The following is a 17,278-nucleotide window of genomic DNA, read 5'->3' as shown; positions in this document are numbered from 1 at the left end:
ATGTATATATATATATATATATATATATATATATATATATATATATATATATATATATATGCACATTAAGTTATGAACAGTACATAGGGCTCAAGTAAAGCTGAGCTGAACTACTAGCATTAAAAACAAATTAAAAAAAAAACTAGAAAACATGAAACATTAAAGCATTATAGAATTATTTGTAGAATAGCTAAGAATATAGAAATAAAATATGGGTTAGATTGAGTGACGAGTATTTTAAGTTATTTAAAACCAGTTTTTGATCTGTTACACTAAGGCATTTTCGCTGTTCTAGATGCTTCAGTTTGAAATAGGTTCTTCTGTGTGATTTGAAATAGCATACTTTTCGCTTATGAAGCTTACGTTGTAAATAGAATTTTCATTAGTCATTCAAGCTTTAGTTTTAAATAAAGTTTGCCGGAATTTAGCTTGAGATAAAACTTCTATCGCTGAACGCGCAGAGTGAACGGATGTATCCTAAGAATGTTTATTCTTGGTTTCTTTTAATAGAAAAGAAATGCATTAGTCATTCTCTGAAAGTAAAGAACTTTTTTTCTTTATTCCCTTATTTGTCTTCTTATTCTCCCCCTCCTCCTCCTCCTCCTCCTCTCTGTGCTTCAGACACAAACCTACATAGACATACGTGTACGTGGACGTAAACAATAATTCGAATTTGAATGAGCAATTTTATTAGCCTAGTTTATGTTTCATTTGTCTCTATTCCACTTAATACTTAAGCTGAAGTGTTGAACGCTTTTCTATCTTCAGGTGTTTTTATTGGACCGAGACTCGTGATTTGTTAGGGTCTTCATTGTATGAAGTGTTAATAAATAGTGAGAGAGAAAGAGGGAGAGGGAGAGGATAGATAGATAGGGAGAGGGAGAGTACAGATAGATAGATAGAGAGAGAGAGAGAGAGAGAGAGAGAGAGAGAGAGAGAGAGAGAGAGAGAGAGAGAGAGAGAGAGACGGCGCTTATAGACTCAATGACCGGAGTGAGCTCCTGAAAACTATTTTATAAATCCCTGATTTAACTGTCATTATCCATTCATTTTTGTTCACCATATACAATTATGTTCTGGAAGAAAAGACCTTAGTTTTTTCATAAAATTATAAAATATTTTATCTATGGTATGATTATAATTTATGAAAAAATGAAATAATTAAGCAATATTTTCTCCTACAATTTATAAGTGAATTGATTTTTATTCAAAATGAAAGGAACTGTTTCATTTCCTAATCATTGTTTTTGTGGAGGTAATTTACTGTAAAAGTCAAATTACCAGATCTTTGCAAACAGATTCTTTATAGTATTAAGAGTTGATTACAGTATTAAGAGTAGATATCACTTTTTAAAAAGTGATGCCCATCTTGAATACTACCCCAATATACTATGGAATACAAATTCCGCAAATCAGACAAGCAATATCCATTTTCAAGATTACAATCAAAATAAGAGTAAAGTGAGAATAATTCGAATAATGATAACAATCAAAACACATCTAACAAAAATTCCAACTATCAACATCTATTGCAAGATAACAATAAAGATGTGATTAGGGGTTTAAATAACTTCAATAATGATAATGGAAATACCTAACAAATTCAGACGTTCAATTGCATAATGAAATTTAAAAAATTATTTTACGAACTATATTTCAAGTTTTGCCATATAATCTGCCAAAAACCTACATTTTTATTCTTCAACCAAATCCCACCAATCCTACTACTTACTGATGTATTTCATCATTAAATCATATTGCAAATTGGCCCCGTTCTCTTATCAATATGAAAAAATGCAAAAAGTTAAGATGTAACATGTTTCTAGTAACATAATTATTACTGATTTACAAGTCATTTTAATAAAATTAACATCTAGATGTTTCACTGTAGTTCTATTTCATGTAATAATCTCAAATAGTTCAAGTAGTATTTGTCTAAAAAAATCACCTTCTGATCCAAACAAATATTCCACTGATTATTCTATTGAAAGACAGCCTTATATTAATTGTTTGCTTATGTGATTAGGTGCTGGCTGATATGAGGATTGATGTTTTCAACTACCGTGGAATTTCCACGGGTACTGCTAGTCTTATTATTACGCTTATCGCTCCGTCCGTTATCATGCTGTGCATCCCTAAAAGAGGAAAGTGGAATATTCCAAAAAGTGGAATATTCTAAATAAACCTTAAAAGGAAAATTGAAATATTAAAAAAACAACAAAAAAAAAAAAAATGGTGTCGCTGTTGAGGCAAAGTTAATAAAAATGATTTGTCTTTCTTGGCCTTTTGGCTAAGATCAAAGTGTAGTATCTGTTCCGGCAGATGCTGCACTTAAGATAATTTGTACCAGTCAATGGAGGGGAAACCCTCTATACTGGGACAATTATTATTTTTGGTAACCAGAGTGCCCCCTTTTTGCCTACTTTTAGGGGAGCTGGTTTTTACCTCACATTAAAAACGGCCTTGTGCCTAATTTGCTCAGTGGGGGAGCAAATAAATACCATCTGTCTTCAGGTGCTACATTTCAATTTCTTCTCTCTCAGTGGATGAGAAATCCTTTACGACTAAGACAATTTTTTTCTCCACGTTAAAAAACGACCCTGGTGTCTAAATCTGTCCCGTGGGGAGGCATTGTGAATATGTTTAATGTAACAAAGTTTTAATATTAAAATGTAATTAGAAAAAGTTATTTCTGATTTAATTACAAAATGCCTTGGAAATGTCACTTCTGATTAATTATAAAATGCCCTGGAAAATGTCCGTTCTGATTATTTTTTTTGTTTACTTGCCTCCCCACAAGGGCGAAATTGGACATGGGGTCGGTTATAAATTTAGGGGAAAACCAGCTCCCCAAAAGGGGCACTCTGGTCAATAACAAAAAATAAAAATTGTATCAGTAATGAAGGATTTTCCTCCATTAACCAAGACAAAAAAAAAGGGGGGATTTAAGTCACTAGAATGCTGAAACTGATACTACACTCAGAAATTCATGTTGAAGCAATGGTTGCCTAATCTCTAACCGAGTTAATGTTTTTATGTATTACTTTCGGAAAGCTGCTGAAACAGTTTATGATTTAAACATTACTTTATTTCAAGTATATTTTAAGCAGTAGGTTACGGGATATGAAGTCAGTCCCGGAAATTACTCAAACCGTTTACGATTTAAACATTACTTTATTTCATGTATATTTTTAACTGTGGGGTGGGGGATATTAAATCAGTTCCGAAAATGGGTGAAACCGTTTACGCATTACACATTACTTTGTTTAATGTATATTTTAACATTGGGGTGGGAAAAATGAAGTTGGTTCCGGAAATGGCTGCAACCATTTACGTTTTGGACATTACTTTATTTAATGTATTTAACAGTAGGATGGGTGATAAGAAGTCAGTCCCGGAAATGGCTGAAAAAGTTTACGATTTATACATTATTTATTTCATGTATATCTTCAACAGTGGGTTGGGGATTATAAGTCAGTTACAGAAATGGCTGAAACAGTTTACTATTTAAACATTACATTATTTCATGTATATTTTTAGCAGTGGGTTTGGGATATAAAGTCGGTCCCGGAAATGGCTGAAACAGTTTACGATTAAAACATTACTTTATTTAATGTATATTTTCAACAGTGGGGTGGCGGATATGAAGTCAGTCCCGGGATTGAATGAGATGTGCAAATATAGAATATCAGAAAGCGTCGCTCAGTATTCAATGAGATAGGTGAATATTTTGCTACTATATAGTAGCAAAATACTCAGCGTCGCCCGGGATCGAATGACATAGGTGAACGATATATATTAGCAGAATATGCGGCGTCACCCGGGATGTGATAAGATAGGTGAAACATATATACTATGAGAATACCCAGAATTGATTGATTTGTTTGTAATGAAATAATCAGCCCAGACAATATATCAAAGTTATTATTTAAGTAAGGGGAAGCGACATAGTGGGTTAAAGTTATGAAAATTATTGTCGAAATTAGTAACATATCCAAGAATTATGAAAAATTATGAAATGTGAGTTACTTGATTGGTGTGTTTGTAATGATATAATAAGCCCAGACAATATATCAAATATATTATATAAGTAGGAGGGAGAGGCATAATGTGGGTTTTTAATTATAAAAATGATTGTCGAAATTAGTAACATATCCAGGATTATGAACAACGATTAAATGTGAGTTAATCGATTGTGTGTTTATAATAAAATAATTAGCCCTGGAAATATATCAAAGTAATTATGTTAGTAAGTCAAAGCGATAAGTATGGTTAAAATTATAAAAAATAATTGTCGAAATTAGTAACATATCCAAGAATTACGAAAAATGTAATATGTTATTTAATGCATTAGTGTGTTTGCAATGAAATAATCAGACCAGACAATATATCAAAGTTATTATTTTAGTAAGTGGGACGATGATGCGGGTTAAAATGATGAAAAATGATTGTCGACATTATTAACATATCCAAGAATTATGAAAAATGACAAAATGTGAGTTAATTGATTGGTGTGTTTGAAATGAAATAATCATCCCAGATAATATATCAAAGTTATTATTTTAGTAGTGTGGGGTTGATAATGTGAGTTAAAATATTAAAAATAATTGTCGAAATGAGTAACATATCCAAGAATTAAGAAAAATTATGAAGTGTGAGTTAATTTCTAGTTGTGTTTTTTTATGAAATAATCAGCCCAGTCAATATATCAAAATCATTTTTTAGTAAGAGAGGGCGACGAGGATGGTTTAAATTATAAAAAATTATTATAGAAATTAATAACATATCCAAGAATTACGAAAAATGGCGAAATGTGATTTAATTGATTTGTGTGTTTATAATAAAATAATCAGCCTAGACAATATATCAAAGTTATTATATAAGTAAATGGGAAGGAAATAAGGAGGGCTTTAATTATGAAAAAATATTGTCGAAATTAATGACATATCCAAGAATTACGAAAAAATGATGAAATATTAGATAATTGATTGGTGTGTTTGTAAGGAAATAATGAGCATAGACAATATATCAAAGCTATTAATTAGTAAAGAGGGATGGGCGAAAATGTGGGTTAAAATTATGAAAAATGATTGTCGAAATTAGTAACATATCCAAGAATTATGAAAAATGATTTAATATGATTTCATGCATTAGTGTGTTTGTAATAAAATAATAAGCCCAGACAATATATCAAAGTTATTATTTTATTAAGGAGGGGGCGATAATGTGGGTATAAATTATGAAAAGTGATTGTCGAAATTAGTAACATACCCAAGAATTATGAAAAATTATGAAATGGAGGTTAATTGATTAGTGTTTGTAATGAAATAATCAGCCCAGCAAATGTATCAACGTTATTATTTTAGTAAGGTTGGGCGACAACGTTGGTTTAAATTATAAAAAAATATTGTCGAAATTAGTAACATATCCAAGAATTACGAAAAATGATGAAATGTGAGTTGATTGATGTGTGTGTTTGTAATGAAATAATCAACCTAGACAATGAATCCAAGTTATTATTTAGTAAGGTGTGCGATATGGTGAGTTTAAATGATGAAAAATTATTGTCAAAATTAGTACAATATCCAAGAATTATTAAAAAGGATGAAATGTGAGTTAATTGATAGTTGTGTTTTTTTTTATTATAAAATAATCAGCCGATACAATATATCAAATTTAATATTTTAGTAAAGGGAGGTGCGATAATGTGGGTTGAAATTATGAAAAATTATTGTCGAACATAGTAACATATTCAATAATTATGAAAAATGATAAAATGGTAGTTAATTGACCGGTGTGTTTGTAATGAAATAATCAGCCTAGGAAATATATCAAAGTTATTATTTTAGTAAGGGGGCGACATAGTTTTAATAAAAAAAAGTAGAATAATATGATTGTGGCTTCATTCATGCTCACAGCATAGCCAGCAACAATATATTACATATGAAAAATGCGGCTGTGGAATTTCCACAGGCCCCGCTAGTATATATATATATATATATATATATATATATATATATATATATATATATATATATATATAAGGGACAGTATGTGTGTGTGAGAGTTCCCTAGGTTTTGTATCTGGATGCATCTGATAAGTATCAGAAACCGATAATTCATAAATCCGATTTAAGAAGGAAGTCCGATTTTGACCAAAGTTAACACTTAAAAAATCTAACCTCACAATTGCATTTGCACAAGCAGAAGGACCCAGCCGATAAAATCAACAGCATGTTCTATTACATGATACTTGACTTCTGTAAGTTTAAATTTAATTCAAGTGATTCCATGGGAGGTGCTCAACTGAACTCCAATCTTTGATTCCTTCTTGTTGCAATATTATTGATATAATAAAGGGATATCATTAAAAAAAATCGGAAGGTCCCACTTATAGACACGCGCGATAGAAACTGACCAATCAAATGGAGCCACGTTCTGCTAGCAACCAATCAGAAACCAGAATTACCCCCTAAAAATATTGGATCTTTTAGAATTCACACACATAATTTTTCGTGTCCACACGAGAAATGTTTTTGTTGTTTGCCTGTAAAAAAAAAAAAGAAGAAAACAAGATTTATATATATCAGCTACACACCGAAAACTATTTTTCATCTCCAAGACTTATACAGATTAGCCACATATCGGAAACTCTTCTGAAATTAAACATGGTATTAAATTCCAAACTTCTCGTACGGCAGTCACAGCAAAAACTAGTCTTCACAACGAAAAAGACTGCTCTGTATTCATCCATGCTGTAGAGACAGACTGAGTTTTCACGAGGGTAGCCTTTTTGTTAAAAACGTTTGTGGAACACGTTATCGCGAATTTGCTTTCCTGCGGGTATAATGTGGTCGGTTCCGAATACAATGTCAACAAATACTGCCCATAAATTTGCCTATAAGTAATGAAACTTAGTTCATACCGTTGATTAATTTTTGTACTCAAATAGTGCTCTTCATCTTTTGACTGACATTCATTCGATCTCATTACCAATTATCCTCGAATGACTCATGTTATCACAATAGTATAGTTTCTTTTTTTTTTTGTAATAGAAGGCGTTTTTCATAAATGAAGGAATAAGAGACGCAATAATTCTTTAGTGTTCGGAGATAATATTCGAATATTCTTCGAATAGAATTGAAGCATCTTAAGAATGCTTATTCTTGGTTTCTTTTAACAGAAACGGAATGCATTAGTCATTCTCTGAAAGTAAAGGACAGTTTTTCTTCTTTTCCTTCTTTTTCTCCTTCTTTTCTATTCTCTTCTCTCCCTCCCTCCCTCTCTCTCTCTCTCTCTCTCTCTCTCTCTCTCTCTCATATACAGACCCACATAGACATACGTATGCGCGGACATAAACATCCTATAAGTAGCCAAAATTAAAAATATAAACGGCGTATGTTTTGAAACTGGAGGGAGCGGTTCGTATTTAATAAGAATATGAAACAATGACGGACTGATTCGAAAAATGTAACCAATGAAGGAGAAGTGCTGGTGTTTATAGGGTAGTGGTAGTAGATTTTTATTTGTAAGCGAAAGTTACACCTAACTTTTCTCTTTTATTTTTGCGAGATTAAGATTTGCCTGTATTCACTTAGGAATTTCTGAAAATGAAAGTGACTGTTAATTCCAGGAAACACATCTCAGCAATATTGGCAAGAAGTGTGGTTATTTCAGAATTACATATAGCGCCTGTGTTTATAATCATATGGTGTCTGAAGTTAAAGGGGAAAATGAATTCGTTTTATTAATGTAGTAGATGTACCTAGCAAACTGGACACAACTAAAAAGTGAACAAGTCAGTTAAAAATAATCTGATAATTTAGTGTTAAATCGATAGTAATTCGAAGATTTTTTTTCAAAACAACTGAATAAAGTAGTTCTAAATCACAACTGCAAACCCATTATTATTTAATTTTTACAACGTATAAGTCCGCTCATATCGTTCTTTATGGAAGTCGATTACCTGAAAATCCATAACTCGGCACAGCCCCCTTTACAATAGTCCAGTCCTTCTAAGTGTCTGGTTCGGTGCCCGAAAAAATCGTCCCCTGAAAACTCCTCACCGAAAAACTCCTACCTGGAAAACTCGTTCATTTTTGTTTTGGTAGGAAAACTGGTCCATTATTGAATAAATATCGATTTTCTACCTAGCAAAAATGAATGCGTTTTCCGGGTACGAATTTTCCGGGTACGAGTTTTCCGGGTACGAGTTTTCCGGGTACGAGTTTTCCAGGTACGAGTTTTCCGGAGACGAGTTTTCCGGAGACGAGTTTTCCGGGGACGAGTTTTCCTAAATTCGTCCGGTTCACTAGCACATACCCCAGACAATAGCGAAAGTAGATACGATCATTCGGTACGTTTTCTGAGATTCGTTGCTCTTTTGAATATGCTTGCCTCGAGGAAAGGCAAACACATTGGCCCATTTCTTGACCAAATTGGCCTTTGTTCAGATCAAGGCGTTGAGGAAGAGTCGACCCGGTAGGAAGCCGGCGGCATTGTTGTTTACTCCCTGTGTGATTGATATTATCGTGCTGTCTTAAAGTGAGCCATCGGGTACAAGTATTGTTGAAAGATTAAATCTTTTATCTACTTTATATATACATACGCACGCTTAATTGAATGCAGCTATTTAACCAGACACACACACACACACACACACACACACACACACACACACACACACACACACACACACACACTTATATATTTTGTTGAACGAGATTGGTGTACGGTGTCTATTATGTTCGTTGATCATTCGTTGGAGAAAGTAAGGTACATAAAAAATATATAATATAAAGTATATCTACGAGAGGCGTTCCAAAAATAATGCCTCCTATTTTTTATTCAGCTCGAATGAATCAGAGGCGATTGCAAATTGCTATTTTTTGATGACTGAACGTATGCATTCATGACCTGAAATTTCCTCTGTCTGTTGCAGATATTGACGGTGCGAGGCTATAAGAAAGAAACCTCTATTATGGACGTGCGTCAGTAGCAAATATGCGTCAGTCAATTCCTGCAAAATTTCATTGAGGATGATGGTTATTATGTAGACAAATAAATTTTGGCTCACAAATGGTCGCTCGTTTTTATGGTAACACTTCCGCTTCGTAGCTCCACAATTTTTAGAGTTAAATATAACAGAATTTACTTTAAAAACAATCCTCGTATGACAAAGCGTGATTCAGACGCTCATGCACAGCCACCGTTTATCGCTGGCAAAACTACATTAAGAATGATGGCAGCTATGAAGAAAAATAATTATAGATCACAAAAGGTCGCTATTTTTAATGGTACCACTCACGTCTTCGCAGCTCTTCAAGTTTTTGAGTTAAAAAAAATAAGTGATTTTACATTTGGAAAGATCCTCGCATTTTTTTTTTCTTAAATAAAAACAAAAGTTTGGAGATAAACATTTCAAACAATAAAAAATATAAACAACAAAATATCTGATAAAAATTAGCCCAAGCATAAAAGTTATTGCTCTCGGGTGATGTCTAGGACTTTATCCATTCTTATCTCATCTCTTTCCCTATTCCCGTTCTCTCCATCGTGTCTATCTATTGTGTCCATATTGAAAAAAAAATGTGTGCGCATATGGAAACACAAAATATAAATCTTACACACACACACACACACACACACACACACACACACACACACACACACACACACACACACACACACATATTAAGGGGATTAGAACAAGAGTCTAAAGAGCGGAGTTTATTTTAATGTATTAGTAAATGCATTAATACAATTAAAAGAAAACAGTGCTCGTTGTAATGTAGATATATAATAAGCTCAGTATTTTAATATTGAGTAAGATGATTCATAATTTATAATTAACAATTTTTAATGTGAGGAGTGAAGGGGAAATGGGTACCAACTCCCCGGGGAGTAGGGGAGCTGGATAGTGACAATTGGTATGAAGGGTTGCCCCTACATTGACCAAGGTCTTATATGTATGGTTGGTATTTATTTGCTCCCCCGCCGAGCAAATTAGGCACAAGGCCGATTTTTAATGTGAGAAGTTAAGGGGAAATGGGGACAAACTCCCCGGGGAGTAGGGGAGCTGGATAGTGAAAATTGGTATGAAGGGTTGCCCCTACATTGACCAAGGTCTTATATGTGGGGTTTCCCCTACATATGGTCTTTGCGTGCAGTATCTGCCGGAACAGATCCTACACTTTTTGGCCAATAGGCTAACAACAGCATGTATTAACAACAGACCTCTGATCTTAACCAAAAAGGCCAAGCACAAAAGTGTTACGGCCAGACCGACCGACAAACCGACCACCCGACCGACCGATCGACCGACCGACGGAGTGACTTACAGAGTCGCTTGCACGCGACTAAAAATCAGTTTCAAAAGGGAGAACAGATGATTTTGTTTGTTCTTCATTTGACACCGATTTTTAATTATAAATTATGAATCATTTTACTCAATATATATATATATATATATATATATATATATATATATATATATATATATATATATATATATATAGTGGGTAGCAAATGTATTTGCTACATTAATATTTTTCGTATTTCTCAAAAATAATTTTAAGTTAATTTGAATGAATTTTACATTCAATCTCTGAACACATATTATTTATCTAAAAATAGAAGGGAAATGAAGATATACATAGTTGACAAATATTTATTAACGAAAAATCAAATGACCCACGTGTAAAAGTATTCAACACGTTTATTAATCTTTAATTAAACCTTCTCTGTTCTACCTTACAGCCTTCAAACGTTTTCCATAACTGCCTACTAGTTTCATACAAATACTTGCTGGTAGTTTCAGCCATTCTTCTTTGCAAATTTTCTTTAATTCTTTGATATTCTTGGGATCTCTTGCATGCGCCCTTAACTTCAAAATTTCCCACAGATTTTTGATGGGATTTAGGTCGGGTGATTAGTTAGGCTACTGTAGAACACCATAGGACACCAGAATCCCATTATCCTTAAACCATTTCATAGTTATTTTAGCCTTGTGATTGGATTATTTTATTGCTGGAATATAAAGTCACGGCCCAATCCAAAATCTGCGACACTCTTGAATAGAAGTGTTGACAAAATCCTCGTGTATTTTGCAGCATTCATTTTTTTTCTATGATTTCCATTCCTCCAACTCCACTTGCAGAAAAGCAGCCCACATATCAAACTTCCACCTCCAGATTTTACAGTGAGAATCGTATTAGATGGTTTAAATTCTTAGCTCTTTTCCCTCAATACACGGGTGCACATGTTTCTTCCAAAAAGCTCATTTTTTGTTTCATCTGACCAAATAACTTTGTTCCAAAAGTCATCCAATTCACATTGATATTTATAAACAAATTTCAAACGATTTTTCACATAGCTAAGACTCGAAAATGGAGTCTTGGAATCATTCTCAGTAATCTAGAATAGTGTCCTGTACGATTCAATGATGATGACTTGATGGTATTCTTGCTTACGTCAATACCTGCTTCTTGTAAATCCTTCTGAATTTCTGAACAAGTCAGAAATGGTCCTCTCTTCACGTTATGAGCAATGCAACATTATTAAATTTACGTGGCCGACCAGTTCTTAGACGACTTTTAGCATTATCACCCGTTATTTTCCGACTGTACTCACCACCAAATTTAGTTCTAAAGCTATTTTCTTGTACCCCTTTCCTTCTTTATACTTTGTTATTATTTCCTGGCGTATATTAGTAGCCAATTCCTTTGTTTTAACCATTTTAAAACAGGAATGAAAAAGGTAACCCGTGCAGTGTCTGAGAGCTGTTATCAACTGACCTGTAAGGGTCCGGAACCCAGTGGTGCCTTCTCATTAATTGAAATATTGTAGCAAGAGTAAATGACTGCTTAAGAATGAAATTTCTGATTGGTTAAAATATTGTAGAAAGATGAAATGACTACTTAAGAATGAAATTTGACAGTTTGTTATATACTTTTGCATCCGGGTCATTTAATTTTTTGTCAATCAATATTTGTCAACTTCATTTCTGTTTTATTTTTAGATAATATCTGTTCAAAGATTGAGGGTAAATTTCATTCAAATTAAGTTGATAGTTTTTGAGAAACACGGAAAAAAGCAAAATATCAAATAATTATGCTACCCACTATATATATATATATATATATATATATATATATATATATATATATATATATATATATATACTAGTAGTTCAACCGCTCAGGCCCTATGTGCTGTTCATAATTTTATGCGCATATGTATACTCGTGTCCAGGTAAACTACATCTGAAATTTCAAGTGTTTAGATCCAAAATAGGTGGAGGAGTTTTGTAAAGTCTGCAAAGATCAACTCTTTCAACTTTGACCTCTTGGCACCCACATTTTCGCCAAAAAGCTGATTAAAACTTACTGCATGTCTGAATACCCTTTATGTAAAATTTCAAATGTTTAGACCAAATATTTTCTAAATAGTTTGCCAGAGACTGCAAAGATCAAATCTTTTGAACTTTGGCCCCTTGACAGCAAAATTTCCGACCAAAAACAGATTAAAAAACTTGACTTATGTCTGAATACACTTTATGTAAAATTTCAAATGTTTACACCAAAAATTGGCTGAGAGGTCAACTTTTTAAAAAACTTTGACCCTTATTTTGATCCCTTAACATTTATTGTTTTGGGCTCAAATCAAGCACAAAAGTTTAATCCATGTCCAAGGATTATACATCTGAAATGTTAAATTCTTAGACCAAAAATTGGCGGAGGAGTTTTGTTGAGTTTTCAAAGATGAAATCGTTTAACTCAGACCTCCTTGACAGTCAAATTTCTGTCCGAAAACTGATTAAAAGGATTTTACCAAATCTCAATACCTGCTATGTCAAATTTCGAGTCTGTAGACTGAAAATTGACAGTAGTTTGGTAGGGAAATGTACACACACAGACAATTTCACTTTGCTCGAGCCCTATGTACTGTTCATAACTTTATGTGCATATATATATATATATATATATATATATATATATATATATATATATATATATATATATATATAAAAGGTTTGACGCATGTTCAGGTAACCTACATCTAAAATGTCAAGTGTTTAGACCTAAAATTGGCAAAGGAGTTTTGTAGAGCTTTTGTAAAGGTCAACTCTTTCAACTTTTACCTCTTGGCAGCCAAATTTTCGCCCAAAAGCTGATTAAAAACTTGCTTTATGTCTGAATACCCTTTATGTAAAATTTCGAACGTTTAGACCCAAAATTTGCTGAATTGTTTGCTAGAGACCGCAAAGGTCAAATTTTTTGACTTTTGGACCCTTTGCCAGCCAGATTTTCGACCAAAAATAGTTTAAAAAGCTTACCTCAGGTCTGAATACACTTTCTGTAAAATTTCAAATGTTTAGACCAAAAATTGGCTAAGTAATTTGGTAGAGACCGCAGAGGTTAATTCTTTTTTAACTTGAACCCAATTTTGACCCCTTAACACTTATTGTTTTAGGCTGAAATCAAATTAAAAAGTTTGAACCATGTCCTAGTAAACTACATAAAATTTTTTAAGTGTTTGGACCCAAAATTGGGGGAGGAGTTCGGTAGAGTTTTCAAAAGTCAAATAGTTGAACTTTGACTCCTTGGCAACCAAATTTCTGGCCGAAAACCGATTAAAAAGATTTTCCCAAATCTTATTAACCTTTATGCCAAATCTCGAGTCTGTAGACTGAAAATTGACAGAGTAGTTTAGTTGGGAAATGTACGCACACAGACACACACAGAAAATTTCATTTATATATATTTATAAATATATTTTTTTAATTTATTCACACACACATATACACATATACATACATACATACATACATACATACACACACATATACATACATACATACATACATACATACATACATACACACATATACATACATACATACATACATACGAGGGGCGTCCCAAAAGTAATGGACCTTATTTTGTCTTTGGACCAAATGGATCAGAGTCGACTGCAAATTTGCATTGTTATAATGTCTGAACTTTCATCTCTCTGTTGTAGATATTGACGGTATGAAACTGTTCGAAAGCAAACTGTGTAATGGATGTGGGTTAGAATCATAAACGCATCTTTGAATTCCTGGTAAAACTATGGTGGTTACTACGTAGCAACACATATTCTAGAGCACAAATTGTGACTTGTTTTAATGGTACCGCTCGCGTCTTCGTAGCTATTCAACGTTTTGTGTTAAAACTGGTTAATATATATTAGTCTCGCAAGTAACTGCGAGACAAACAAAATGTTACTTAGAGACTACTATTGAGTAATCCAACGTAGGGTACCGGTGGAAAAAATAAAAAATTAATTTACTTGAGACATACTTATTGAACATTTTCTGAAATAGTACAATAATTACCTTGACATTCTTCTGTTTAGTTTAAGATATCATTTTCAGATATTTTGATACTAATACCGTTATTAAAAAAATAAAAATTGCCGGATTTTAGTTTCATAAGAGTTTTCCACTATAACATAAACCAACCACTATTCGTACTACCATAATAACAGCGACAGAGAGAGAGAGAGAGAGAGACAGAGAGACAGACAGACAGACAGAGAGGGGGGGCTACTGTTCAGTATTTGTGTAAAATATTACATAACTGATTTTTCCCCTATTTTTGATTATCCGTTACATTAATACCATTGCTAAATTAATTTAGTTTAAATCCCGCATTTCCATCCATGCTCACCACCGCCCACCGAAAATTACCGACTATTACCGAATGAGCAGACGTTAAATTGTAACAAACACACATCCGTAAAGTTGTTTATTTATGTCTGCGGTGCAGAGCTCCTTACATGAAACATTTTCTTGCATTATTTAAAACAGGTAAGCGTACTATTTTTTTTTTTTTTGTTTGTTTACAAATGCTGTGTCAATAAAATTCTTACTTTCTTTTATACCACTATAACATAAACAAACCACTATTCGTACTACCATAATAACAGCGACACAGAGAGAGAGGGAGAGAGACAGAGAGACAGACAGACAGACAGAGAGGGGGGGCTACTGTTCAGTATTTGTGTAAAATATTACATAACTGATTTTTCCCCTATTTTTGATTATCCGTTACATTAATACCATTGCTAAATTAATTTAGTTTAAATCCCGCATTTCCATCCATGCTCACCACCGCCCACCGAAAATTACCGACTATTACCGAATGAGCAGACGTTAAATTGTAACAAACACACATCCGTAAAGTTGTTTATTTATGTCTGCGGTGCAGAGCTCCTTACATGAAACATTTTCTTGCATTATTTAAAACAGGTAAGCGTACTATTTTTTTTTTTTTTGTTTGTTTACAAATGCTGTGTCAATAAAATTCTTACTTTCTTTTATACCACTATAACATAAACAAACCACTATTCGTACTACCATAATAACAGCGACACAGAGAGAGAGGGAGAGAGACAGAGAGACAGACAGACAGACAGAGAGGGGGGGCTACTGTTCAGTATTTGTGTAAAATATTACATAACTGATTTTTCCCCTATTTTTGATTATCCGTTACATTAATACCATTGCTAAATTAATTTAGTTTAAATCCCGCATTTCCATCCATGCTCACCACCGCCCACCGAAAATTACCGACTATTACCGAATGAGCAGACGTTAAATTGTAACAAACACACATCCGTAAAGTTGTTTATTTATGTCTGCGGTGCAGAGCTCCTTACATGAAACATTTTCTTGCATTATTTAAAACAGGTAAGCGTACTATTTTTTTTTTTTGTTTGTTTACAAATGCTGTGTCAATAAAATTCTTACTTTCTTTTATATTTATGCGTTATTGGTAAAACTTTGTTTATACAAATTCCTGGGACTTACGTAGGACCCCCCCCCTGGAGTAAATGTGGCATTGCGGTGATTTTGCGGCCTGTCAAGAATATTATTAATATATTATTATCATTTTTAATTTTTTAACTGGCTGTAACATTTTCTTGCATTATTTACAACTTTTTTGTTGTTTGTTTACAAATGCTGTGTCAATAAAATTCTTACTTTCTTTTATAGTTATGCGTAATTGGTTAAACTTCGTTTATACAAATTCCTGGGACTTACGTAGGACCCCCCCTCCCCGGAGTAAATGTGGTATTGCGGTGATTTTGTGGCCTGTCAAGAATATATTATGAATATATTATTATCATTTTTAATTTTGTAACTGGCTGTAACATTTTCTTGCATTATTTACAACTTTTTGTAAATAATGCAAGAATATGTTACAGCCAGTTTTTGTCTTTCGATATTTCTTATCGTTTCTTCGCAAGTTTGCCGGCGACGACGTAATGTCCTAACCTCATTATTAAGAAAATAATAGTGTGTTACAATTAGTGCATCTGTTCTTCAGATGCTGCACTTCCATTTCATGTTCTCTTTCGGTGGAGGAGAAATCTGTCACGACTGAGACAATTTTTATTTTTGTACCTTTTCTCCGCGTTAAAAAACGACCCTGGTGTATAACTCTGTCCCGTGGGGAGGCATAGTAAATAGGTACAATAAGTGCATGATCACCAACATTTTTACTATAAGGGTGTAACAAATACTCGTGTAACAACGGTAACATAAATGCAGAAGCACATTTTTACCTAAGTACAAAATTAACAAGAAGTAATATTACGACAATAATCATTATATAGATTTACATAGTAAAAAAAAATGTTTTCTAAACTTCCCATTTCGCCCCCAAGGGCACAGAAGTTGTCAAAAATGCCCCAACAGTTTAAATCTCATATTTTTATTCTTGCTCAACAACGCCCACCAAAAAATCACCGATTAATAACGCATTAGCAGACGATAAATAAATTGGAAGACTCTAAGAAACGAAATAAACAGTCAAGTTTTTAAAACGATTTAGCATTTTATTGACACATTTATTTGCATTGTACCCACAAATGAATCTGCTGAGGAAGTGAATTATAAAATGTTGAAAAAAAATAATATTCATATCATTGAAATTTCAGCAACTGATTCCAACTTAAGACAAAAAACCGTAACAAAAAAAAAATCAAAACAGACACCAAAAACTTCTAAACTTAAAAAGATTTCTGACACAGCTGGACTTGAAACTGTGCTTAAAATTGGAATTGGTGCTAGATGCATGTTGCGTCGGAATATTGATATCGAAAAAGGACTTTGCAATGGTACAATGGGTACAGTCACTGAAATACAAATGAAAGATGGCAAAGTTGTTGCTGTGACTGTAAAATTTGATCATATGGATCATGCAGTCAATGTTGAATTTGTGCAAGCTGA

At 33.2% G+C, this 17,278-nt stretch overlaps 1 pseudogene; it reads left to right on the top strand.

Moving 5' to 3' along the window:
• The first annotated feature begins 2,269 nt into the window (after positions 1 to 2,269).
• On the top strand, positions 2,270 to 2,417 carry LOC145264323 (U2 spliceosomal RNA; annotated as a pseudogene).
• Positions 2,418 to 17,278: the final 14,861 nt, after the last annotated feature.

This window comes from Euprymna scolopes, chromosome 3 (assembly GCF_053919585.1).
Source record: "Euprymna scolopes isolate OS-2025 chromosome 3, ASM5391958v1, whole genome shotgun sequence".
Taxonomy (NCBI): Eukaryota; Metazoa; Mollusca; class Cephalopoda; order Sepiida; family Sepiolidae; genus Euprymna; species Euprymna scolopes.
Note: the sequence above shows the minus strand (reverse complement) of the source record. Positions and strands in the feature narration are given on the sequence as shown.